Here is a 27,732-nt window from a genome sequence, read left to right on the forward strand (position 1 = left end):
CAGATTGTAGCATAAACCATTTATTGAAGCCTATTCACAAAAATCTGGCCAACTAATGATCAGTACTAAATTGGTGCGAAGTAAGAGTCAAAGGAAATCCAGAGGGGTTGGACTCAGGTCTCTTGTGGAAATGTAAGGATTCTAGATAGTCTCAAAGGAAAAGAGGAATATTAATACAGTACGACTATCATGCAAATTTGACTTTATACTTAACAGGAAGTCAATACTAGATTTTATGTTGGTTAAAGTTATAATCTACCTTTCTTTTGGGAATGCTTTCTCTCTCTGCCATTTCTACTCCCCACAATATGAATTCTGGGGGGGTAGTTTGGGCTGATATTGAGGGAGTGGTCCATAGTCATGAATCTGTCTCTTCTGGTCACATAATGGGGAGGAATCAATGGTGTTATCAAAGACAGGAAGACATGTGTGTTCCTTGGTATACTCTGAGATTAGTTGTTTCCTTGCAGATGTGTCAGATGTGTCCATCCATGGATCCATCCATCCATCCATCCATCCATCCATCCATCCCTCTCTCTCTCAACCCATATCTGTCTGTCTGTTTAGCAATTTACCATCTGTCCCTCTCTTTCCACCTATATCCATTCATTCATCCATCCCTCTCTCCATCCATATCTATGTATCTCTCTATTTCTATTTCTCTCTCTCTCTCTCTAATCCCTCCCCCATCTCCCCCCTCCATCCATCCATATCTATCTATCTATCTATCTATCTATCTATCTATCTATCTATCTATCTATCCAGCTAGCCAGTGTTTTATAATAACAAAATCCTGTGAGTTTTCTCACCATCCTCTTTGAAAAAAAATCTCCAGGCCCAGCTCCAAATGTTGGCATCAGAATAGGATTAGCATACCTGGTGTTAACTTTAGCAAGTGGGCAAATATTAGAAATTCGTCAGATAAAAAGCGAGGGTTTCAACCCATTTTCTTCCCCCTCTCTGCATCGCAGGTGGCATTAAAAATAAACTTCTTTTGTTTCCATAATGGATTTTACAAAGCAATGGAGGTGGGTTGGCAGCTCTGCAATCTGACAAAACAAATATTTCTTTTCACTGAAAAGTACATATGAGTTTTCTCTCCTATCACCCAAAAAAATCTCCCAGAGCTTTTCAGAACCCAGCGCACGTCCACTCCTCTTTGCAACTCATTTTCCCCTCTTTTTGTGACAACTGAGGCAATAATTCACAGCTCACTGGGTCTCCTAAATAAACCCCTTTAAATTAACATGGTTGACATTCCCCCATGCCCAGCAGGGATCAACTGCACTGGCAGACGCCCATGAGGGATTCTTAAAGCTTTGGAGGTTTAAACACAACCATTCCCAACGTCTATCTATCCATCTGTCTGTCTGTCTCGGTGTGTGTGTGAGCTCACATCATCACCATCTCCAAATTGAAAACGGAAGAATAACGTTAATGTTGTCATTGTGCAATTTCCAAGTATTTTTTTTTTCTTCCTTTCCTGGCTCTCATTCAGGCTCCTTACACAAGTGTTTTCAAGTTCAGATATGCTTCGTCCCGCTGGGAAACTGGTCCTTACGCTTCCCTTCCCCACCCCCATAGAAGACTCAAATGAGCTCCTTCAACATTTCTTTTTAGAAACTTTTAAGAAAAGCAGACTTGCTCAGCCTTACACTTTGCAGTTAATTTGATATATGGAGCTCTGGGAAAGCACCATGTTTGTAAGCCAATGTTACACCACGAGAGCTTTCTTAGAGGCCTACCCCTTTATATAAAAAGAAGTTGGAAGTGACCACAACAAGAGCATTGTGTGCACAAAAATGGAAGGACACTTTGATTCCTACTATGGACTAATGGCTGCAGAAGTTGATGGAGTTGGCTGAAATGGCTAAATTGACCATTCTTTGATTAAAGAAAAGAACATCGGTCCTTTTGTTTCCACATGGAAACTACTTCTGAGCTTTGTGCTTGATGTAGAGAAGAATGAAACTCTAGGATTTTTACCAATTAGACCCGTGATGGAGAACATATGGCGTGCGTGCCACAGGTGGCCTGCAGAGCCATTTGTGCTGGCACGTGAGCTGCAAGCAAACTTGAGCATGTGTGCGCCTCACAGATGACTTTCGGCCGGTTTGAGGCCTTTTTTCGGCCAAAAACTAGCCCTGTTTTGTCACTTCCCGTTTTTCCGAAAATACTGGAAATGACGAAACGGGGCTAGTTTTCGGCCTGCAAAAGCCTGCAGAAGCCTTCCTCAAGCCTTTGGGAGGCCAAAAAAGCCCTCAAACCAGCCAAAAATCAGCTTTGAGGCACAGTGCAGGTAAGGGGCTGGTGGGAGTGAATGGGTGTGTGGGGATTATGCGCGCATGCATAGGGGACGTGGCGGGGGCGTGCATTGCCTCCTGTGTGCTGGCACGCGAGTGCAAGCGTGCAAGCGCACACATAATTCATGTGACTATGGGGTGCTGCAACAGTCATAAGCATAAAAAATAGTCATAAGCAGTGGTGGTATTCTTCCGGTTCACCTCGGTTCTGCAGAGCTGGTAACACCAATAAGCAGCAGAGACCGATCCAATTCTCTCTGCCACTCCGCTGTTGGGCCCGCCCAGCCAGGCTCCCATACTCACCTTTAACCCCTGGTTTTGAAGCGCAGCTGCTTTGCGCGGCACAACAGATTGCTGCACGGCAGCTGCTGAAGCGACCGGGAGAGTGCAGGCTTGCAGGAGATGAGTTGGAACGCCTCTGCGCCTGTGCAAAGTGCATGTTTAGCATGCGCATGCACAGCGTGCCCACCAAGCCCCGCCCACCGAACCAGTGGTAAAACTTTTTGAATCCCACCACTGGTCACAAGTTACTTTTTTCAGTGCCGTTGTAACATTGAACAGTCACGGAATGAATTGTCGTAAGTTGAAAAACTACTTGTACTTTATGAAATATTACATTGTTACAGCCAGTTTAACCTTCTCACCCATGAACTCATCATACAGTTGTAGGTTTTAGGTTTAATGCAATAATTTATTACTGAGGACAGTGTTTAGATTTACACAGAGTCTTTCCTTATTGTAAAAAAATAATAATAAGAAAAATTAATAATACATGTTTTGTTTTTTAAAAAAGGGACCACCTCCAGGAATGTGAATAGATACTAATTGCTCAAGTTACTAGTCACCCATGAAGCATATGGTGAGTGCAACCCAAACAGTCCAGAAATTACTTCTGCAGTTGTAAATCTTTCACAGCTACAATTATGTGTGAGCACTGGTAGAAAAAAGCCCATTCAACAGTTGGAGTCAGGTAGGTTTACCAAAGTGAAATTGCAAAATTACATTTAGATGAACTTAATTAAAAAAGTGGGAGTGTGTGCGGGGGGGGCTATCCAATTTAATGCCGACATCCATCACAACCTCATTGAAATCCTTTCTGGTTGCAAGAAAATAAATTAAGGCATGAATTCCAAAGCCACATAAAGGAGAGACTGAAGTGTGAATGGATGGAGAAGGGAAATCATTTATCCAGGAGGAATTTACTGAGCCCCCAGATGGAAATGTTCACCCATCGATAATTACTGAAGTTAACAGATTTAACAGAATTGAAAGGGACCTTGTAGGTCATTTAGTCTAACCCTCCCCCCGCCCAAGCAGGAGACCCTACACCAGGGGTCTTCCAACTTGACAGCTTTAAGACTTGTGGACTTCAACTCCCATAATTCCTCCTCCAGTCCTGTTAGCTCAGGAATTCTGGAAGTTGAAGTCCACCAGTGTTAAAAGTGACCTGGATGGACTGAGAATCTCCATAGACATTGATGGAATTGAGTTTCCCAATATTTCAGGTAGTCTTTGATTTACAATTATTCATTTAGCAACTGTTCGGTGTTGCAATGGCCCTGGAAAAAGTGACTACCAGAACTTGTACTTACAACTATCATGGTATTGCATGGTCACATGATCTAAATTTGGGAGCTTTCAGAATTTCAGAATAATAACAAAGTTGGAAGCGGCCTCATAGGTAATCTAATCCAACCCCCCCGACCAAGCAGGAGACCCTACACCATTCCTGACAGGTGGAAGTCCAGACTCTTCTTGAAAGCCTCCAGTGATGAAGCTCCCACAACTTCTGAAGGCAACTTCTGTCCCATGGGTTGATTGCTCTCACTGTCAGAAAGTTTCTCCTTATTTCTAGGTTAAATCTCTCCATCAGTTTCCATCCATTATTCCTTGTCTGGACTTCAGATGTTTTGGAGAATAGCTTGACCCCTTCCTCCTCCTCTCTGTGGCAGCCCCTCAAATATTGGAAGACTGCACTCATGTCTCCCCTGGTCCTTCTCTTCCCTAGACTAGCCAGGCTCAGTTCCTGCAACCATTCATTGAATGTTTTAGCCTCCAGTCTCCTAATCATCCTGGTTGCTCTTCTCCGTGCTTTTTCTAGAGTCTCAGCCTCTTTTTTTTATAGACTGTGTTTCTTGAAACAGCAGCAGTCAGCTCCTCTTATCCTTTTGTGGATCTCCTGCGAATCATCTGATGCCTCGCTGGGAGATTCCCACATGTTGATATCTAAATTATTATGTTTATGGTTTGACATCTTTAAGAGGTATTAAAGATTGACAGACACAGGCTTCTTCTCCCAAGAAGAAACATTTTGGGGGGCTTTCTCTTTGTCTAAACAGCCTGATGATTGGCAGCAAAGAAATGTTTGTGTTCCTCGAAACAATCCAAGAATATTTAATATTGCAAATATTGACGGGCCTTACCATGGGATTCAACGTTTGATTGTGGAGGTCTCAAGCAAGTTGTCTTCCACTCAGATTGGAGAACCTGTCAATGAAAGGCAAAAGAAAAAAGAAAGAAAAGATTAAGATGGATGCGTTTGGATGCATGTGATATTTTAAAACCTCCACTTGCTGAATAGCCATAGGAATGAGAATAGGGAAAGCACTCCTCACCTTACAATCCCAACTGAGTCAAGAATTTCCACTGCTAAGCAAGACAGTTCTTAAGGGTGGGGTTTTGACTCACTTTACAACCTTTCTCACTACCCTAGTTAAGTGAATCACGGCATGGGTAGTTTAGTGAAGGGAAAGACCAGGGGAGACAGGAGAGCAGTCTTCCAATATTTGAGGGGCTGCCAAAGAGAGGAGGGAGATCAAGCTATTTTCCAAAGCCCCTGAGTGCCAGACAAGGAATAATGGATGGAAGGTGAACAAGGAGGGATTCAACCTGGAAATTAAGAGAAACTTTCTGACAGTGAGAACAATCAACCCATGGAACAGAAGTTGCCCCCAGAAGTTGTGGGAGCGTCATCACTTGAGACTTTCAAGAAGAGACTGGACTGCCATTTGTCAGAAATGGTGTAGGGTCTCCCGCTTTGGGGCGGGGGGGTTGAACTAGATGACCTACAAGGTCCCTTCCATCTCTTAGTATCTGTTCTATGTTTTCACTTAGCAACATGAATTGTGGGATCAGTTGTGGTCCAAGTTAGAACAATTAACCAGTGGAACAACTTGCCTCCAGAAGTAGTGAATGCTCCAACACTGGGAGTTTTTAGAAAGATGTTGGATAACCCTTTGTCTGAAGTAGTGTAGGGTTTCCTGCCTAATCAGGGGGTTGGACTAGAAGACCTCCAAGGTCCCTTCCAACTCTGATTATCTGAGGTTAAATAACACTGCTGTTAAGTGAATCTGGCTTCCCCATTGACTTTGCTTGTCGGAAGGTCACAAAACTGGGACACTGCAACCGTCATAAATCAGAGTCAGTTGCCAAGTGCCTGGATTTTTGATCACGTGACCCTGGGGATGCTATTGCAAGTGTGAAAAAAGCAATAAGTCGTTTTTTCGGTGCCCTTTTAACTTCGAACTTATGACCTGTGGATAAATCACCATGGCAAAGTTAATGATGAAAATGGCTAAATTGGGAATGGACTATCCAGCCTTTCCCCATATGAGCGATGGGTTTCCTTGCAGAGTTGATTGAATAGAAGCATTGAATTTTCATGAATGCAATTTCAACCATCCAACTAAGCAGGAACAACACAACACGGCATGGTTCGTTTTAATAAAGAGCATTTTTTTAAAAAAAAACCTTTTTGTTAAAGGTCAGTGCAGGGAGTGAAGGGACCTGATGGCCAATCTAAGATTAATGAAGAGTGTGTGTGTGTGTGTGTGTGTGTGTGTGTGTCCATATATATATATATATATATGGACGACGAACACAATACAGAAGCCTGAGGATGGCAGATGAGATTCTGCCGAAACGTTGCTACAACTTTAAAAGCACAACTATAATGACGTGGGAAAATACCCGAACAAAGCTGAATACCATATATACATACATACATACATACATACATACATATATGTTTTCTTAAGTTTTCGCAGGTACTTACATGTATGTTATTCAGCTTTGTTCAGGTATTTAATGACGTGGGAAAATACCTGAACAAAGCTGAATACCATATATATATATATATGATAGATAGATAGATAGATAGATAGATAGATAGAGAGAGAGAGAGAGAGAGAGACAGACAGACAGACAGACAGACAGACAAACAGACAGACACAGAGAGAGAGAGAGAGAGAGAGAGAAAGAAAGAGAGAGAAGGAGGGAAGGAGACAGGGAAAGAGAGAAAGAGAGAAAACCAGTTATTTAATTAAAATTTCTTAAGAGGTTGCCTGGTTCTGGGAGAACAGCGCAATTTCTTCCACTAGAAGCTTTCTTCTCAAGCTAAAAACAAAAAACAAAACTTGCCACCTTTTACAAAATTTTAAATAATAACGATCCAATAATATCCTTTAAAACACCCGGCTAGATTTGGACTCACGATCTCTCTACCCCAAAAAGTTTTGGATGGAGCCCCAGAACCTGTCAAACAAAAAAACCAAAAAAAAAAAAAAAACCCTACAGCTGAATTTTTAAATTTTTAATGCGGCAGAAGAGGGAAGTGATTAAATACATGGGAATGATTATATTAACTGCTCTTAATTAATGTAATTGCTTTTTAATTAAAAGTTAATCTAAATTACATGGAAGGAAATTTAATTTTGGTCCAGGTCTTACTACTTTATCTTGACCTTGTCTGCTTTCTGGAAAGGGGTCAACTGAGCATCATGCAATGGATATGCTTAGCGAGGACCTGTGGGGGCTGGGAGTCTGGGGCCCCCACTGCTCTTAAGAAAACCTACTCTATACTATGAGGAATTGTTCTTTTTCAAAACCTAACCCATGACTGCACCAGATACGGATAATCCTCAACTTACAATGTACCGGCATGTTTAGCAACCGTTCACAGTTACAAACAAAGCCAGTTCTCACACTTCAAGTAGAATAGAGCTGGAAGGGACCTTGGAGGTCTTCTAGTCCAGCCCCCCTGCTCAAGCAGGAGACCCCATACCAATGGTGGTTAACCTTTCGGGGCTCCCGTGGTGAAAATTGTGTGTACATGTGCCAGCACCCAGAAGGCCACCCCTGCACATGCACGCACAACACCTCCCATGTATCCTTACCTGCGCTGTACATGCGCGCCCTTCCCAGCTACTTTTAAGCCTGTTTGAGGCCTTTTTCGGCCTCCCTCAGGCTTGAGGGAAGCCTCTGCAGCCTTGGGAGGCCGAAAAACAGGCCTTCTGAAAATATCGGAAGTGCCCTTTTTCAGCCTCTGGAGCCCGGGGGAGGCCATTTTCACCCTCCCGGGGGCATGAAGGAAGCCTCCGCAGCCTTTGGAGGCCGAAAAACAGGCCCATTTCATTACTTCTGGTATTTCCAGAAATACAGGAAGTGATAAAACGGGCCCATTTTTTGGCCAGGGCTCGCATGCCCACACAATTGGCTCCGCATGCCACAGGTGGTGCCATAGGTTCACCATCACAGCCCTATACGATTTCAGTCAAGTGACTGTACAGTCTCTTCTTAAAAACCTCCAGGGATGAAGCACCCATAATGTCTGACGGCAAGCAGTTCCACTGGTTAATTGTCCTCACCGTTGGGAAGTTTCTTCTTAATTCTAGGTTGCTTCTCTCCTTGATTGGTTTCCATCCATCGTTTCTTGTCCTGCCTTCCTTGGTGCTTTGGAAAATAAATTGACCCCCTCCTCTTTGTGGCATTCAAAGACTGGAATATCCTCCCTGGTTTTTCTTTTCTCTAGACTAGCCAAACTCAAACCCTGCAACCGTTCTTCATATGTTTTAGTCTCCAGGCCTTTAATCATCCTAGTTGCTCTTCTTTGCCCTTTTTCCAAAGTCTCAACATCTTTTTGGTAATGTGGTGACCAAAACTGGATGCAGCATCCCAGGTGTTGCCTGGTTAAGGCTTTATAGATATTGATACTTCACGTGAACTGTGGATCTGTGCAGAGCTTTGGAAGAGTTTCATGCTTCAATAAATTATAAGTGTTGGGTTCTTGATCTTCTCTGAGATTGGTTGGTCTACTACAGACATCTCATTGCCACGATGGGTCAAATCATCAGAAGGGAGTTTATAGTGAATCAAAGTCTCAAGAAGTGGTGGAGATTCTGTAATATTTTTTTGTTTGGGGGGGAATTTAGAGTAGGAGAGAGAGAGAACTGTGTAAGATTCCAAAACAAACTCATTTCTTGGGAATGTCTTCCACCTTCCTATATCAACACCTTATTCAGAAGCGGAACATGTGGAAGAGGATATTTAAAATTTTGCTACGTAATACACATATGCCTTACATCTACGGCTATCCCACTCTATGCCCTCAGAACTTAAAAACAAGAGTTTTTTTTTTTTAAAAAAAAAACATATGGCTCATCAGAATTATTTTAGTGGATTGTTGATTTTTTTTTTTGCAGCCTAGTAAAACATTTCAGAAAATCTTGATGCAATTATAGATCAGACCATCACAATTGCATGCTGTTTTTTTTTTTTAAAGTGGTTTGATTGAAAAGTGCTGGAAGCTGCAGAAAGCTGATATTTAGTTGTATAATTCGTGGCAGGAATTCTCACAGATCCCTGAGGCTGAGATGAAAGTCAGAGCTGGGACATGGTTACAGAAGAATGATGATTAATGATTTGACTAAAATTTGTCATTAGTGGAAAGTGTCTGTTTTTTTTCCTTTCAAATCCACAACTGAGCTAACAAATCACGCAGTTGTTAAATGAATCCAGCTTCCTCCTTTGACATTGCTTGTCAGTTGGGAAGATCACAAATGATCACATGATCCCTGGACGCTTCAACCAACTGTAAATACATGGCCATTGCCAAACGCCTGAATTTTGTCCATGTGACTGTTGGGAAGCTGCAACAGTCGTAAGTGTGAGGATCAGGCAGTCCACATTTAGTGACTACAACTAGGACCTGCCACTTGGTGGTTAGGCAAGGTAGTTACTAAGTGAAACCATGACCGTGCTTAGAATTGCACTTTAGCTTTTCTTTGCTGAAGATCATCCATGGCCAGGATTGGCCATAAGGTTACTTTTTCATCACTGGTTGCTAAATGGTAGTCTTCGTTTAGTGAAGTGTTCCAAAATGAGGATCACAGTCAATCCCTCTCTGTCTTCTGCCTTTCTCCTGATGGACTGGATAGTGCTTCGATATCAAAGGGAAGAAAGTTTTTGTAAAGAAGAATACACGAAGAAGAATCATCCTGTGTTCCTTGTCTACTGAGCATGCTTATAATGCTTGGGGGCTGTTATATGTGGAAATAACATATGTATTTGCCTGTTACACCTAAGAAAGTATAGAACCAAAGAGACTCCATTTTTATTTGTAATGTGACCTTCTAGAAAGATATCTGAACACTTACATAAGCATATCATGTTTTGTAACTTGATATTCTGTAAAAATATTATGTCCTTGGCTGGAGTGGTGGTTTTGTATTTTGGCTTGAGAATTAATGAAAGAAATGTTGGGTTTTCCTGGCATTAACCGAAGCTGGTTACTGACTTATTGTGTTAAATAAACATAACAGGAAATATGACGATGGGAACGAGGGGGTTAGTAGTAGTATGGGAGGAGTTATGGGATGGAAAGATACCCAGAGTTACCCATGGAAGTCCATAGAACTCCTATGTATGAGAAACAGGAAGGATTATGTAATCTGTTCAATGTGATATCCTATAAATGATTGTAACCATCTTAAGGGCAGTGTCTCCTTCTCCTACTCATTTGGGAGTTGGGGTCCTATTTGCAAATATCTTAAATAAAGCCTTTTATGGTTCCTTGGTTGTCAAGTCTGTTGTTTTTTCAAATCTCTCAGGGGTTTGCCTTCCTTCCTTCCTTCCCCTCCATTTCCATTTTCCTTCCTTCCTTCTTTCCTTCCATCCAATTTTTCTTTCCTTTCTTTCTCCCTCCCTCCTCCTTCCCCTCTTCCTTCCTTCCTCCCTCCCTCCCTCCCTCTCTCTCTCTCTCTTTTCTTTTTTTCTCATTTCTTCTGCATTTAGGATGCCATTTGGGCTACAGAAGAACCAGACTCTTTTCTTAAGAGGACAAGAAAAGTAAAAGCAGTTTGGAAGAAGAGTTTTAAAAAAGAGAAGGGAGAAAGTTCTCTTCTATGGAAGAAAAAGGAGAAAAAGAGACAAAGGCTCTGCTTGTTTTAACGCAAAAGGGACAATCAACAACCTGCTGTCAGTTATGCTCCGTGAAGCAAGCGCCATCAAAGTGAATGGGGCCTATCCAGGAATGCTGGTGAGCTCTTGTGCAGCTCCCATTCACACCCATGGAATTATATGCTCAGCAGAACTTTCTGGCAGTTTTTGTTCCAAGAAAGAAAGACCAAAAAATAAATAAAAAATATGAGGAGTGCTTTACAGTTCAATCCTAACCCATTAAACAGTGCTAGAGAGAGGGAGTGTGGGAGGTTTCATTAGGACCGTGGGCTTCAGAATAAAAATTAGCACCAGATAGTAAAAAGAAAGAAGGGGATTGAAAAGGAAACTGGCAGAAGGAGCTGCATTTCAAAGGGAGAACAAGTCATTCTCAGGAATGTGGAGTTTTTATGCAAAACACTGTCATAAATGCAGCTGTTTTATAATACATAACGAATTTACTAATTCAGGACATAGTTCTCTGTCAACACAGTTCCTCAAAGGAAACCAGTTAAACCCATTAAAAATGTAGCATGAGCCCCCAAACTTTCTCCAAAAGTTTAAAAAAACCCAACAGATTATACAAAACATTGTCTTAAATGCAGCTGTTTTATAATAACATACATAACTAATGTACCAATTCGGGAAACAGCCCTCGGTCAACCAAGTTCATTGAAGGAAATAGGAAATTAGGAAAGGCAGCATGAGCTTTTACTCCAAAAGTAAAAAAATATATGTATTTTTTAAAAAATGGATCATGTGTTTTTCATCTAGTTGAGTCTGAGGTTAAATGTATAACTTAATGTAATACTTCCAAAACCATTTCTCTGTATGCATATTTATATGTACATATGGTATAATAGTAAGGTTGTGTTGTTTCTCCGTGTCATAATGTATATGTGGATATATGAATACTTTTATATTTACTTATTCATTCTTTTAGTTATTTAGCCATATTTATGGTATATTAGAGGCAGAGACCCTTTGAGAGCTGGATGCAACAAAATTTCATTTTAATGTATGCCAATTAGTGTACATTCAAAGTGACAATAAAGTTATTCTAAGTCTTAAGGTTGAACCAAAAATGGGTGTGGAAATCTAGAAACACTCACAAAAGGATCTTTTGTGAAATTTGCCAAAGCTACGCCAAAATGAAATGTAACTGATTTGTAGGGAGAGAAGTACTAATCAAAGGAGAATTGTTCCTATTCTGAATTGGCTTGGTTCATCCTTAGTAACAACATCCCTATTGTGTCTCTACTACATGGTCCTGAATTGGGTTTCCCACAACGTTGTGAAATGTTGGTGATGCAAATGTCTTCATTAGATATGACCTTCTACCTAAGAAAGGTTTTTCCTCCAAAAAAACACTTTTCACCTTGTCCCACAATCCCATACAACACCTTACAAGTGAGGCACAGTAGCTAAAGGTAAAGGTTCATCTCACACCTACGTGCTAGTTATTCCCGGCTCTAGGGGGTGGTGCTCATCTCCATTACAAAACTGAAGAGCCAGCGCTGTCCGAAGATGTCTCCGTGGTCTTGTGGCCGGCATGACTAAACACCGAAGGTGCGCAGAATGCTGTTACCTTCCCACCAAAGGTGGTCCCTATTTTTCTACTTGCATCTTTACATGCTTTTGAACTGCTAGATTGGCAGAAGCTGGGACAAATAACGGGAGCTCACTCCATTACGCAGCACTAGGGATTCAAACCACCTTTCTGATCGACAAGCTCAGCATCTTAGCCACTGAGTCACCGCATCCCCTTACCGTACAGTAGGTAGCTCTTATCAAAGCCTCAAATTCGCTTCCCACATAGATTCAAGGAAAGGTCAAGTTAATGATCCAAATCTAGGGATCCTGATTGTCCACTAAGCTTCATGATTAGAAACCGGGATTGATCGGCAGATCTCAAAATTGTGAAAGTCTGAGTTACATGGGCAATTGTCTGCTTGAGATAGTTTCCTATATGTCAGCCACAAACAACCAGACTCACACATGAAGAGTTCATATTAGCTACTTTATTGTTTTATGACAATTTAGCAGGAATCTTCCCAAAGGGGCAGGTTTTCAAGGGAATTGAGACCTTGCCCTCTTGTGCTTACGTAACAAGTTCATGCTAATTCCCTGTTTGATTCCCAGTTGTGCCAGTTGCTCTCCAGCAACGTATGACAAAGCGAGGAACTTTTCTTCAAAATAAGTTGGGGTTTAAAGAAGTAAGGGGAAAGATCAAGAAGAGAAAGCTGTTCAAAGTTTTTTAAAGAACTCAGCAGAACTCTTATGCAGTCCCAACCTGTAGGGGCCTTTCTGATTTTGAATCAGTGGTAGTATTCAGCCAGTTCTGACTAGTTCTGGAGAACCAGTAGTGGAAATTTTGAGTAGTTCGGAGAACCGGCAAATCCCACCTCTGACTGGCCCCGCCAACCCCATCTATTCTCTGCCTCCCATTGAGTCTCAGCTGATTGGTTGAGTCTCCTTTTGTTGCCCTGTACAGGAGATCGGAGCTGGAAAGCAGGTTAGTGGGGTGGGGAGGGAATGGGATTTTGCAGTAACCTTTCCCCTGCCACGCCCAGCAAGCCATGCCATGCCCACAGAACTGCTAGTAAATTTTTTAAAATCCCACCACTGTTTTGAATCTCATCTAAAGCTCTTGAAAGAATCTCTTCTGCAACTTTCAGAATCTCAGAAAGGAATGGCTGTTTATACAGTTACCTTAAGAAAACATAAAAATCACATTATTGCTCCGTTCTCAAAATCTGACATGACAAGACTAGATCAAAGCTTCACACACAGGAGGGGAATTCTGCAATTCAAATAATATACGAAAAGATAGGAAGGGAAGACATGAGTTATGTTTAATAATGCATTGCTTTTACTACGGTAAAGTACATTGTAGTCTAAAGCTTTTTAAATATTTACTCAAGAAGTGACATCAACAGGTAAGGAAGGATGTAAATCTCCACCAGAACTAATAAGAGCAACCAGCCTCCATTATGATTAAAGAACCTAGAAGAGAACTGTGGGTCTCTCAGGCAGCTGACCCATTACTAAAAATTAATATTAAAACAGGAAATGGGTGCAAGGGGAATCCTTGATAGTTGCATTTTTCATTTTAGGTCATAAGATCTAAGAATGATCTTGTTGGTCCAGTAGGCATTTGAGCATTTCGAATCAACCCCTGCCCTTCTAGAGCAGAGATTAGTTCAGTTTTCCCCAGTCGAGAATGTCCCAAAAAGAGACTGGACACCATTTATCTGGATGGTATTGGGTAGAAGATCAGTCCCTTCCAACCTATTACTCTCTGTTCTAAATGGTTTGGGATGGTTGCCAGTCTATTTTCAGACCCAACATGACTATTCTCATCAATTTTGTAGGACTCGGAGCCAGAAGAACATTCTAAATCCACCTTCCTCAACGACAGTATAAATTTCACCTCCCATCATTATCAGACCTGGAAAAATATGGCATACCTCACTTTAATCTTTCAAGGAAAGATTGCAAACGAGGTCCAGGCAGAAGAAGAACATCATGGTTTCAAAATCTAAAGGGACCGGTTTGGACAAAACTCAACAGCACTTTTTTTTGTGCGGCTGTTGATAAAAATAGGATTGCTAATAGGACTGCCAACCTCCGATGACGGATATGGCACAAGAAGAAGAAAATGGCTAAGATGGCTGGGGAATTCTGGGGGCTGAAGTTCACATCTGTGGCAAATGCCCTGACTGGCGCACCTCCCACTTAATTCTCAGGAGCTCTCAGCATCTGGCAAACAAACTTAGTTGAGTGAACCAAGAGAGAGGATCTCTTCCCTTTGTTTGAGAAATGTCCTTTCTGGTTTCTCCCACACTCATGTTGTTTTGGCATCAAGCTAAGATCTACATCCTTTCCCAGGCATAGTGACACAGTTCCCTGCTGGTCTTTCAAAAGCAGGTTAAAATGAAACTCTTCCAGAAGACCTTTTCAGTGACTTTAGATTATCTTTGTATCACTCCATTATTGATCCTTACCTCCTTGTAAACTGTCAAAAGACATGACTGCAACAGGTTTGAAAAAATCTTATCAATTAATAACCTGTGTGTGTGTGTGTTATTTGTGTGTGTGTGTGCACGCACGCACACACACACACATATACACATGCATCCAGCTTCTTCCTGATTATATTAGTAAATCAAATTGTACCACTTTCAATTATTTCAACTTGATTATTTCACTAATATTTCCCCGCCCTGAAATAAATTAAGTGCCTCTGAAATTCATGAGGCAACGGTAGATATTAGGCAGAAATACAAAGTCCCAGTTTGAATTTTGGAAACTCTGAAAATTATGGTCATAAACCAACTGGATAGTACCAGCTTAAATCAGCCGATTCAACCACAATGTTATGGTCCAACGTGGAACAAATTAAATCATTTCATATTTCATAATCGCATAATGCGATATAGTCCTTACTGTTTTTTTTCCTTGAGGGCTATAGAACATTGAATAACAAGGTTGGATCCTTGGGGATCGCCTGCCCATTCCTATACCATTCAATACAAATGGCTGTCCAGTCTCTTCTTGAAAACCTCCAGTGTTGGAGCACGCACAACTTCTGGAGGCAAAGTATTCCACTAATCAATTGCTTTCCCTGTCAGGAAACTCCTCCTTAATTCTAGGCTGGTTCTCTCTTTAAAGATCTTCCACCCAACAAGTCTTCTTGTCCTGCCCTCAGGTGCTTCGGAGAATAAGCTGACTCGGTCTTCTCTGTGACAGCCCCTGAAAGGCTGCTATCGTGTCACTCTTAGTCCTTCTCTTCATTAGACTAGACCGAAGGTCTTCAAACTTGGCAAGTTTAAGACTTGTGGATTTCAACTTCCTGAGCTAACATGACTAGAGGAGGAATTCTGGGAGTTGAAGTCCACAAGTCTTAAAGCTGTCAAGTTGGAAGACCCCTGAACTAGACATACCTAGTTCCCTCATCATATGGTTTAGCCTCCAGATCCACTATCATACCCCTTTGTCCTTCTGAATTAGCCATGTATAAATAAACAGAGCTGGGCAGGAGGAAGAGTTGTGCAAAACCCGCATCCCATCTCCACTCACCCAATTCTAGTTTGTGAAATGACATAGTTGGGGATGGGATTCAGCTGATTTGGACCGGTTTGAGTGAACTGATTGTTCCAGCGATTAATTGGCCCTCCCCCTGCCCTCGTCTCTCCTGAATTTCCGTGTTTTTCAGCCCAGCTGATTCGCGGGGCAGAGCAGATTCTGCACCTCAGCTGTTTTACTCACTGGGACTACAGCAGAAGGTAGGTTTTAGGTAAGCACGCGCTCACCAAACCAGTTGTTACACCAGTTGAATCCCACCACTGGACAATAGTCCTCTATTTTCTGAAAGCAAAATAGAAACAGATACCAGTTTTGTTTTATCTGCCCTGATAGGCACTTAGCTGGAATGCTCTTACGCATAAGTGCTGCAGAATTCAATATTAACATTATGTTTTTTATCCTTTGTCATTGTTTTCTCCTTAACCCCTTGACCTCTGGGAGAGTGACCAGAATGAATATTTCATGTTTGTTCATTTAATTACATAAATGTATGCAGCCTTTGATTTATGATCCGTGAGACTCCGCATGCTATATCAAACAACGCTTGTGCTGATGCATTAGCCGTGTACAACAAAATGAAGGAAAAATATTAACCCGTCAGTTTATTTTCTTCTTTTATTGACCTCTCCCATTATAATTTCTAAACCTTTAATGTGGCCAGGAGTGGGGAGCTGGCAATTTCCCCATTCATTTGAAAGTTTGATTATTTTAACTATGTTTGATGTTATTGGAAGCTAAATTGATATTAAAATATCACTGAGATAACAGATAACAAATAATCAGAGTTGGAAGGGACCTTGTAGGTTATCTAGTCCAACCCCCTGCCCAAGCAGGAGACCCTACACCATTTCTGACAAATGGCAGTCCAACCTCTTCTTGAAAGTCTCAAGTGAGGTTAATATCCAATTTAAAAACTAATACAGTACTTTCCTATACAGATGGACAGAAACTCTGAGTGTGTTCCTCATAATAAGAGTGCATTTTCTTGATCATGATGCAAGCAGACCTTCCACTAGACATGAGATCAAGACAAATAAATGCCAATCCTTTAATGTGTGGGGAAGAAAGAAATTCAACAGAATAGAGATGGTGAATTCTCTGTATCCAGAATATCTAGACTTGGGGATTCTAACCTTGTCAACTTTAAGACTTGTGTGCTTCAATGCCCAGAATGCCTTAGCCAACACTGAGAACTTTAAGACTTCTGGCCTTTAACTTCCAGAATTCCTCAGCCAGCCCTTAAGGTTCTCAAGGTTGGCTGGGAGTTGAAGACCACAAGTCTTAAAGTTCCCAAGGTTGGCGACCTCCGATCTAGAGGATAAAAGAATAAAACCCTCAAAGGAGAGAAATGGACAAGGCCGTAGAAATCTGCCTTCTTTCAAGATAAGTCAATGACCATCTACCTTGGAAATGTCATTATGGACTTCTAGAATCTCTCTAAGGTTTGAGATAGATGCTTTTTCCATCTATCAGAAGATGCCAATATGGGATATGGTACTTCTTGCTTGCATTTATTTGTTGATTTAGCGCCTGGCATATCATACATCATACTTGCAGTATATACTGTACTAGATTAAAAACACATGAATGTTAAAAAGATCTATATTCAGATACCAATAACTGGGCCTTCTAATCATTGAAGCATAGCATTGTTAACAAGGAAAAAAAAATTAGACACTAAACAAGTATATAGCCTCAGCTTACAGCTGGTCACAATCTGATCTACAATTTGATGTGTGTTGTGGTTCGCCAGCAGCTTGTGCAGATGGCAATGCAATCGGACAGTGGGGAAGAACGGGGACCAGTCTGGGAGTCTGGGGAGGACTTGGATGAGGGCCCTGCATCTGATGCAGAGATGGGGCCAGGACCATCTGGGAGTGGGGTGCTGCCTCTGGAGCCTCCCGAGTCTGCAGCAGTGGAACAAGGGGAGCCTGTTCCCAGTGCGCATATGCGCACAGCTACTAGAAGGCAAGAGCAGCTGAGACAAAAGGGGTGACTTGGGAGTAAGGCTGGGAGGTGATTGCCGCTCCCATAAGGTATAAAGGACAGGCAAAGGTGATTAAACCTTTGCAGGAAGCAAAGTTGTTCATTCTGTTCGGATTAATCCTTGAAGCTCCGTGTGGACTTTGTACTTTGGTTGTTTTTTTATAATTCATTTGGCACTCTAGTTGTTGGCAGCAATTCAAAGGAAAGAAAGGTGGGTGCTTATCTCGAAGGGATTATTTGGGACTCATTAACGGCTGGGAATGAAAATAATTCCCAACGTTGCACTAAAAACTAGAGTTGTTTTAACTAAGCATGTGCTTAATTACGGTCTCAGGAAGCCTTGGTCAGAACAATGTGGGACCTTCTCAGTCACACTGAGGAAGGATACTATATCCCATTTATATGGAGAATCCTGGCAGAAGCCATGGGAGATGTGAATCCTATTCAGGGTTCTCCATTGCTGGTATGATAGTTCAAAATGTGACACATTTTTGCTCGCAAAGTTAGCACTGTACCCATGAGCCACGCTTCATTCTCATCTTTACTCCAAGAGGACAAGTTGCCAAGAATATCTGGGATGAAGAGCAATAATTAAGATGATTTTGATACTGCTACCGAACCCAAGAGACTCTGCCCAACGTTCTGTGTATTTTAAAGTGAGTTTGTCTCTTTGCTTTTTCTTTTTCACATGGAAATGAAAAAAAGATTAGATATTCCACATGGGCTTTTGCATTAAAATATATTTTGTAATCCCGTACAGTCATAATGGCTTCATAAATTAGTAATGCGTCATTAATATGCGATGACTGGTTTCCCATTTCTGTACCTCCATAGGTTATGGATCATTTCTTTCAAGCATAAGGCTCTGGGACTTAATGAAATAGCAAATGTGGTTTTCACTCCCTTAAAATAGATGCTTCCACAAGTCATATGTAGATAACCTGAAACAGGATAGACTTAGGCAGGGAGGAAATTGCTGGAAAAAATCAGGGTCCTGTTGAGTTTTGGCTCTGGCGCAGTTGTCTGTTGACGTATAGTATTTAATAGCTAACACATGAGAAAATGTAAAACTTAACAGGAAGTCTTAAGTCCAGTGTTTTTCCAGCTGGGCAATTTCAAGACATGCAGACCTCATGTCCCAGACTTCCCTAGCCAACGAAGCCATTGCTGAGAATTCTGGGAGTTGAAGTGCACATAGCTGGAACTGCCATGTCCCATATGATAGTTCTGTGACATGGCCTCAAATTCATTCAAAAGAGAAACCAACCCCACCTGCCTAATTTCCGCTTCTCAGATTTTAGAAGAGGAAACTCAGAATTCAGAAGAAGAAAGTAGGTAGACAGGCTTGGTTGCCCAGTGATTACAGCACCTGGTTAGAGACTCTGGGTTCAAATCTTCAGTCAAATCATGACTTGAACTGGCTGACTTGGGACTAATGTGGGTTACTGTGAGGATAAAAGGCGTGGGGAGAATAACTAAAGTGCCTCAATTAAAGGATGGAAGGGAAGAAGAGGAGAAAGGAGGAGGAGATGAGAAGAAGGAAGAGGAGGAGGAGGAGGAGGAGAAGAAGAAGGAGGAGGAGGAGGAGAAGGAAAAGAAGAAGAAGGAGGAGGAGGAGGAGAAGGAGAAGAAGAAGAAGAAGAAGAAGGAGGAGGAGGAGGAGGAAGATGCAAGACAGGAGGAGGAGATGAAAGAGAAGATAATTTCATCTATTTCAGTTCTAAATCTCCCTGAAAAATCTTTCACATAACTTCCTTTAGGTTCTCTGTTTTTAACTCTGTTGAACATTTGAAGAATGGGGAAGGGAGAGAGAAACTAAGAGAGAAAAAGTACATATAGCATCCTTTCCTGCATGTTCAGGGGTTGCTGGATCACGGCCTCCACTCCTCAAACTTTCTCCATGCCTTCATTTCACGTTAAGACCTCTGTGGTTTATTTCCGTTAAAGACTCAGACCCAACTAGCATGCAGGAGAGGACATTTTAAAACACTTGTGGCTTGCCAACAATTTAATCAGGATAACATTGCCATGGCTGCTCTGTCTGTGCGGCCTTCCAAATATGTCACAGCTTTGCTGATTTTAATCAGGTTTTTTTTTCTCATTAGAATCCAAATCAGAGCAGAGCGAAGGTCTATCACTTGGCTTGCTCTGAGCGAGAGCTGATAAGAAATCTTTAAACACAGTCTCTCATTATCTTTCGGCACAGATGTATTTGGCAGTTGCATCAAACAGGGCCTGCTAGATTGTCAGCTGCTGCCGTGTTTATTTTATTTATATACTCTCTTTCTCTCCCTGTGTGTGTGTGAGTGTGTGTGCGTGTGTGTGTCTGTGTGTATGTATGTATGTATGTATGTATATATATATCTCACATCACTGTATGTATATATATATATATATATATATATATATATATATATATATATATACACATACATACACACATATACATATACATATACATATACATATGTATTTGTTTTCTGAGGTTCTCAGGGTATTTGTATGTGGATCTTTGGTTGTTCGGGTTTTCTCGCGTAAGATTCGATATCTAGGCAACGTTCGATGAAGTCTCATTCATCATCTTCAGGCTTCTGTCTTCGGCTCTTCTTCTCAGAGTGATGTGAGATTGCAGCTGCTTCTTCCTTTTAACTGCTAGTGGGGTCGGACTTGATTGGGTGGGGGCTTGGCTGTGTTCTGATTGGGTGGGGTGTGTTCTCATTGGTAGGGGTTTGGCTGTGTTCTGATTGGTTGGGGGTTGGCCGTGTTCTGATTGGTTGGAGCGTGTTCTGTTCAGGTGGGGGCTTGGCTCTCATGGGTGTGGGTCTGGTGTCATTCTTCATGTTAGGTACTCGTCTGTTCATGAGGGCGGGGAAAACGCCCACACAACATGAACAAACGAGATGACACCTCCCGCCTTCCAGCCATTTGGAAACCCGCCCTCATGAGCAGACGTACCTAACATGAAGAATGACACCAGACCCACACTCATGAGAGCCACACAAGATGCCACCACCACACTTCCATGTAGAAAACAGACTCACACCCACTCAGAAGATGAGACACGACCATGGACCAGAAGCTGCACTGCAGCTGCATCACTACCCACTTCAAACCCCTCCGAGCCATACATGAAGCAAACCAACACCCACTATGAAGATGCAGCACAACCACAAACTCGAAGCCAAACAGCAAGATCACAGCTCACCAACTCAAATCCCCCAGCAACTAAGACTAACCTGAGCACAACCAAGCCCCCACCTGAACAGAACACGCCTCCAACCAATCAGAACACGGCCAACCCCCAACCAATCAGAACACAGCCAAACCCCTACCAATGAGAACACACACCCACCCAATCAGAACACAGCCAAGCCCCCACCCAATCAAGTCCCACCCCCACTAGCAGTTAAAAGGAAGAAGCAGCTGCAATCTCACATCACTCTGAGAAGCAAGAGCCGAAGACAGAAGCCTGAAGATGATGAATGAGACTTCATCGAACGTTGCCTAGATACTTCAATCTTACGCGGGAGAAAAACCCGAACAACCAAAGATCCACATACATATGTATATGTATATGTATATATATATACATATATATGGATCTTTGGTTATTCGGGTTTTCTCCCACATAAAATTGGAAGTATCTAGGCAACATGAGAAGCACAGAGCCGAAGACACAAGCCTGAAGATGATGAATGAGACTTCATCAAAACATTGCCTAGATACTTCCAATTTTACTCGGGAGAAAACCCGAATAACCAAAGATCCACATACAAATACCCGTGAGAACCTCAGAAAACAAATACACACACACACACACACACACACACACACACACACACACACACACACATATATATATCACATCACTTCCCATGTACAGCTGTTCAGCAGGTAAGGTAGAGAAGGAAGCAACTGATGATGGAAATAAAGCATTTTCATGGACAAGGAACTCCATCTTTTGGTGGAGATCCTTTTCTCCCTCAGAGTTTACAAAGCCAGGTCAGTTCCCATCAGATCCCTGGAATCTAGCCAAAAGTAAGAATGCTGGGAATTGTAGTTCATCAACATCTGGAAGCATACAGATTGCCTGTTCTTCTCCTAGGGCAGAGGTGTCAAACTTGTATCATCATGGCAGCGTCATGTGGCGCATCTGGACTTTTTCCCCGTTCACTCCCTGGGGCCAGCACGTGATGTATCCAGCCTGAGGGCCGTGAGTTTGACACCCCTGTCCTAGGGGATTCCTTTGGTAGTGCAAACCTACCCAGAGGTGACATTCGGCAGGTTCTGACCAGTTCTGAAGAACCGTAGTGGAAATTTTGAACAGTTTGGAGAACTGGCAAATCCCACCTCTGACTGGTCCCGCCAACCCCATCTCTTCTCTGCCTCCCATTGAGTCCCAGCTGATCGGCTGGGTCTTCTTTGGTTGCCCTGCACTGGAGAACGGATCTGGAAAGCAGGTTAGTGTGGTGGGATGGAAGGGGGATTTTTGCAGTAACCTTCTCCTGCCATGCCCACCAAGTCACACCCACCAAGCCACACCACGCCCGCAGAACCAGGAGTAAATTTTTTTGAATCTCACCACTGAAACCTACGGAGGTGATCTCTGACTGAATGCAGGACTTATGGAAAAGAAATAGAAGAGTATCGCTGGTTTTCTTTTTCTGTGCCCCACTTCCTTCCCATGCGCGCCATGGCAGCTAACAACCACACACACACACACACACACACACACACAATGCAGTTGCAAAGAAATGAAATACACTTTAACGTTTTAAAAGCTTTACGCGGCAGCTGCCCCTCTTCAGAAGTTGGTAACTTTTCCTTACTTCTCTCCGGCTGATGGTAGATTTAATCAAAACCACCTTTGTACCACTAACTTGGGAAGGTTACTCTCATGGAACCATCGGACGTGCCCATTGGAGAAAGTTACTTATTTTTACAAAGAGGTGGTAGAAGGAAAACCGAGAAACAATCAAATGCAATGCCCAGATTTAGTTTATTGTCTAACTTGGCTCTGGAGCGCTAACTCAATTGCTGACGTTGCTTAAAATGCAGGCCCATAAACCAATGTTGGCTCAACAGCCCTGCTATTTATCATCCCAAACGGCAAACAAGCAGCCCAATCATCTCTCTACATGTAGAAGTCTTGGTCACTTGCATGTTAAGGGCTGCATCATCGGGTTTTGTATCAAGGCAGTATTCAGCTTCCCCAGCTTTTAAAAATAAACATAAAAAAAAAGTCTCCAGCTGTTTTCTTAGCTTGGACTTGGCAGTAGCTTGCAGAGCAGAATAAATACTAGTTTCTGGGTGTGGAAGTATAAATTAAACTCATGTCCATATTCACTTACACAGAAGCAAACAAAGGCCTTCCTTGGCCTGCAGCAAAATATATGATAGAGAAACAAGCTCTAGGTTTAAACTAAGAAGCCAACATCTTCTTTCGAGCAAATGTTGGCTCCCCTCAGAGGTGGTGAATTCAGCAGGTTCTGACCAGTTCTGGAGAACCGGTAATGGAAATTTTGAGGAGTTTGGAGAACCAGCAATTACCACCTCTGACTGGCTCCACCCCTAACTGGCCCCACTCCCATCTATTCTCTGCCTCCCACATCCCAGCTAATCAGCTGGGTCTTCTTTAGTTGCCCTGCACAGGAGAACGGAGCTGGAAAGCAGGTTAGTGGGGTGGGGAGGGAATGGGATTTTGCAGTATCCTTCCCCTGCCATGCCCACCAAGCCATGCCCACAGAACTGGTAGTAAACAATTTCAAATCCCACCATTGGCTCCCATTGACCAATTGCTGTTGAGATTCGATTAAATTAAATTCCAATTCTGTTTATTACAGCCCTAGACCAGAGACCAGAAGAAATAAAAACACTCAGTGAATAGCCAATTAAACATTCTAGAATAAAATGATAAATAACAGATGAAATCTTTGATAGTCTGTCAATTACACATGGTCTAACTTTACTAAAACAACAATTCATAAATGACGAGGCCCCTAAATCAGTTTAATGCTAAAATGCAAAGGAATAAACGGTGCAAAGGGTTTAGCAAAAGGACTTAGACTTACATACTACTTCGTAGTGCTTTACAGCCCTCTCTAAGTGGTTGACAGTTAGAATCTTGCCCCCAACAATTTTGGTCCTCATTTTACCCACCTCGGAAAGATGGAAGGCTGAGTCAACCTGGAGCCTGGTGAGATTTGAACTGCCAAATTGCAGTCAGCTGGCAGTCAGCAGAAGTAGCCTGCAATACTGCACTCTAACCACTGCACCACCATGGCTCATTTGTTTGCCATATTTGTTGTATAAAATAACTATGGTGTTTCCGATGAATCCCACATGCTGCTGCCCAGAATCTAGCCACCTCTGCTGTAGTTATGGACCATTCATCTTTAAGCAGCCACAGCGTTGGAATGACCAGGATAGCTAGCAATTATTGGAAGGAATTTTTTTTAATGCTGTTGAGATTCAGCAGGCCTGGAAGATATAGGTAGTCCCTGACTTAAGACCACAATTGAGCCCAAAATTTCTGTTGCTAAGCAAGATGGTTAAGTGAGCTTTGTTCCATCTTACAACCCCGCAGCTGTTAAGTGAATCACTGCAGTGATTAAGTTAGTAACATGGTTGTTAAGTGAATCTGGCTTCCCTATTGACTTTGCTTGTATGAAGGTTGTAAAAGGGGATCACGTGACACCGGGACATTGCAACCGTCATAGACGTGAATCAGTCTGAACCTGATCTTGTGACCACAGGGATGCTGCAATGGGCCTTAAGTAGGAAAAATGGCCATGTGTCACTTTTTTTCAGTGCTGTTACAGCTGTCATGCCCCTGTCAGAGTCTGAATCTGAGGAGGAAGCTGAACAGCTGACAGGGAGTGGGAATGTGGCTCCATTCGCTGTAGAGGAAACTGGGGAAGAGCAAAGTCCAGCTGGGCAGAGCAGGGAAGAGGTAGAACAAGGGAGAGGGAGTTCAGAGGAAGATCCAGGCCCACTCCTTCTTCATCCGAGGGTATGGAAAAAAGAGCAACGTGGGTTGCGTGGCTTACAGGGGAGGAAAGGGCCCTGATTCCCTTCATTAGTCACAGCTAGGAAGGGAGTTTAAAAGAGATGCATGCTGAGTGCGGCAGCTGCTGGGAACAAACATGAGTTTATCTTGTGTGTACTTTGGTTATCTGCGTTCCTGGCATCCTCCCAACCATGTTGAGTTATTGCCGTGCCTTCACATCTGGAATTCCTTCTCCTGCCCTGCTATATTAATTGCCTCATTTTGCCTTGTTTGGACTTATAGTTACAGTTTTCTTTAAATCTCTTTAAATTTTTAAATCCAGGGTACCTTATATTCAGATGTTACACTTAATTTGCCTGGGCTCCAAATTGTCTGCTTCTTCACTGCTCCTGCACAATCTTTGCCCCAGGTAGCTCTCCTTCTTCAGGGTGGCCATATTTAACTACCATTGCAACCTGTCCTTGGAGGGAATTTATCTAGCCAAGGAGGTGAGATGTGGCTCCCCTCGACCTGACAGGTGGTTTCCCGCTTCTTCCCCACCCCTCCAAGGTGGTTCTAGCCCTGTCTGGAGCCCTCTAACAAGTACAACATGGATTGAAGCCATGCACGACTGCTGTCTTCAGTCTGTCCTCAAAGAAAGCACAACTGGAACTTCACAGTTACAGTTTCGTTGACCACATTTTGAACTTGATTCTCTGCAGCCAAAGGCTGTTCCTGGAAGAGTTTTTCTCCAGCCCAGAAGGTAACCAGGACATTGGTGGCAAAGTTGGAGCTAATAAAGGGACTCCTATCGATTATCTGACTGTGTTGCCTTTGTGCCATGCCCCGGGTATCACACACAGCTTCAAATTGTCACTAAACCAATCGTTGTAAGTTGAAGATGCCCTGTAATGAGTATCTTCTACTTATAAGCCTAATAGGGTTTTGAGTCAACTGATTGGCAATGAACACAAAAGAGAATGGGAACAGTTTAGGTTTTGGACCAAACCACGAGGAAATAATATGGGGAAGCACCCGAAAATACTTTCCCCAAACTTCCTCCCCTTATTCTCATGTTGTTATGTCTCATGTACTTCTTTCCTGACCTTCTATCCTGACCTCCTATCCTGATCACCATTCATCCCCTGGCCAGCCAGCCATCATTGTATGGGGATTGTATAGGCACAACCTTTGAGGGGGTTCCAGAGATTCAAGAGACACACCTGTTTAATAACAGGTGTTGGCCACTGCTGGTCAAAGGCCTTGAAAAGAATTCCCTCCTCCAATTCTGTAAGTTAGCCTTTGCAAATCTGATGGGGCAAAAACCATCTGTTGAAATTACAGCTGCTTATAACAAATGCATAACTGTGGAATTCATTATTTCAAGGCTTGTTTGCAATGCAAAATTACATTATTAATGTCCTATAAAAAAATAACATCGGGCTTGGAGGAGAAAAAAAAAAAGCTTTGAAAAATACGCAGGACAGCTCACTAAATGATTGCATAGGATCCTGGACACTGAGTCATGAGTTCTGAGAGGGAATATATTACCATCCGGTTGTATGAATGTAATTATGCTGTCACTTAGATCTGACTGATCACCTTTATGGTGCAGGAGAGCCCATGTGATCTGTCCGGTAATATAATCAGTCTTAAAATGTTCCTAAAATACACAAAGGGAAAGCAAGAGGCAAAAGAACAAATTATCTGACACAGAAGGCAGGAAAAACACATTTAAAAATGAAAATAGCTTTCCTAACAGATTGTTATTTGGAAGCAGATAAATGAGCAAAGCTGAGACACGGTCTATATGCTGCCAGAGTTCTAATTATGTTTCATTCCCCTCCACATTCAGCCTGGGACTTGCTGGAAGTTCTTTCCACTTATGAAAAATGTTCTCACTGAATATTACAAAAAAGCAACGGCTGAATATAACTCAGAGGTTTCCTAACACACTTCTTCCTCTACTAATTTTAAGGCTTGCTTTTACGATCCAACCTGAAGTGGTCTTCAGCAGGTTCTGACCAGTTCTGGAGAACCGGTAGAGGAAATTTTGAGTAGTTAGGAGAACTGGCAAATCCCACCTCTGACTGGAGATTTTACAGTATCCTTCCCCTGTCACGCCCATCAAACCACGGCCATAGAACCAGTAGTAAAAAATTTTTGAATCCCACCACTGGATCCAACCACTTGGGGAAGTTTTGGCAAAATCCTTTGCCCTCGTGGCTCCATGTTCATTCTAACATGGCACCTCCTGATCTCAGGTGACAACAACCACAGCAAACAGTTCAAGAATGGAATAAGATAAACACATCACTGACTTCTAGAGATCTTCCAATACATAAAATATTAGACTCTTTACCTCTCAAAGGGCTTAAAACTAGGAAACCAATTTGGAATAACGTACCACCAATCTAGGTCATGGGTGTCAAACTCAATGACCACAGGGCACTTAGATCTGGCCTACAGGGCCAGACTGGAAACAGCAAAGGACTGGCCCGCGGTGCCTCTGCCAGCAAAAATGGAGTTCGTGAGGGCTGCGGATGGACATCCCGAGCTCCATTTTCACTGGCAGAGGGTTGCAGGATGCCGTTGCAACCCAGCTCAGGAGCCTGTTTTCTCTGGCAGAGTGCTCGGGCCAGCACAGGCGCCTCTCCCAACACAAGTGATGTCAAACTGGCCATGCCCTCTGAGGTAAAACACAACCCTGGTGCAGCCCTCAATGAAATCAAGCTTGACACCCCTGATCTAGATGAAGAATGGCAATTAAGATGGTGTCTTTTAATAGCCACATCCAAACAGAGGATGCGGATCCAACAAAAGCACTTCCAGGAAGGCAGTTGCCCTCCAAAATATGGAGCCACCTGAATAGAATCAGGACAGGCCTTGCCAGAACTAAGGCAAAGTGGGCTGAGAGCCCGCAGTACGACTGTGGTGCTCCAGAACAAACTATAACACAGAGAGTTCAAGAATGTCTCCTCAGGAAAGTCTAAGGTACCTGGGATGATCTCACTGCAACCACGCCAGAAGCAGTGAGATGGTTACCTTCCTTAGGTATCAAATTATAACTGCAATTCTATGGCTCCATATTATGGTGATTTTATCATGGTTTTACCCAAATTTAATATATTATCTCCTTTATTGTATTGTCCA

General features: G+C 42.5%; 1 protein-coding gene across 2 annotated transcripts in view; it reads right to left on the reverse strand.

Moving 5' to 3' along the window:
* The window catches only part of SEMA6D (semaphorin 6D), a 295,644-nt gene that overhangs the window by 189,672 nt on the left and 78,240 nt on the right, over positions 1–27,732 (reverse strand). For both annotated transcript variants that reach the window (XM_087941442.1, XM_087941441.1), the window contains exon 2: positions 4,727–4,790. The gene's annotated coding sequence lies outside the window, so the exon portion shown is untranslated. The remainder of the gene's footprint in view (positions 1–4,726; positions 4,791–27,732) is intronic.

This window comes from Pseudonaja textilis, chromosome 13, assembly GCF_049901715.1.
Source record: "Pseudonaja textilis isolate UNSWEBS1 chromosome 13, rPseTex1.2, whole genome shotgun sequence".
NCBI classification, from domain to species: domain Eukaryota; kingdom Metazoa; phylum Chordata; class Lepidosauria; order Squamata; family Elapidae; genus Pseudonaja; species Pseudonaja textilis.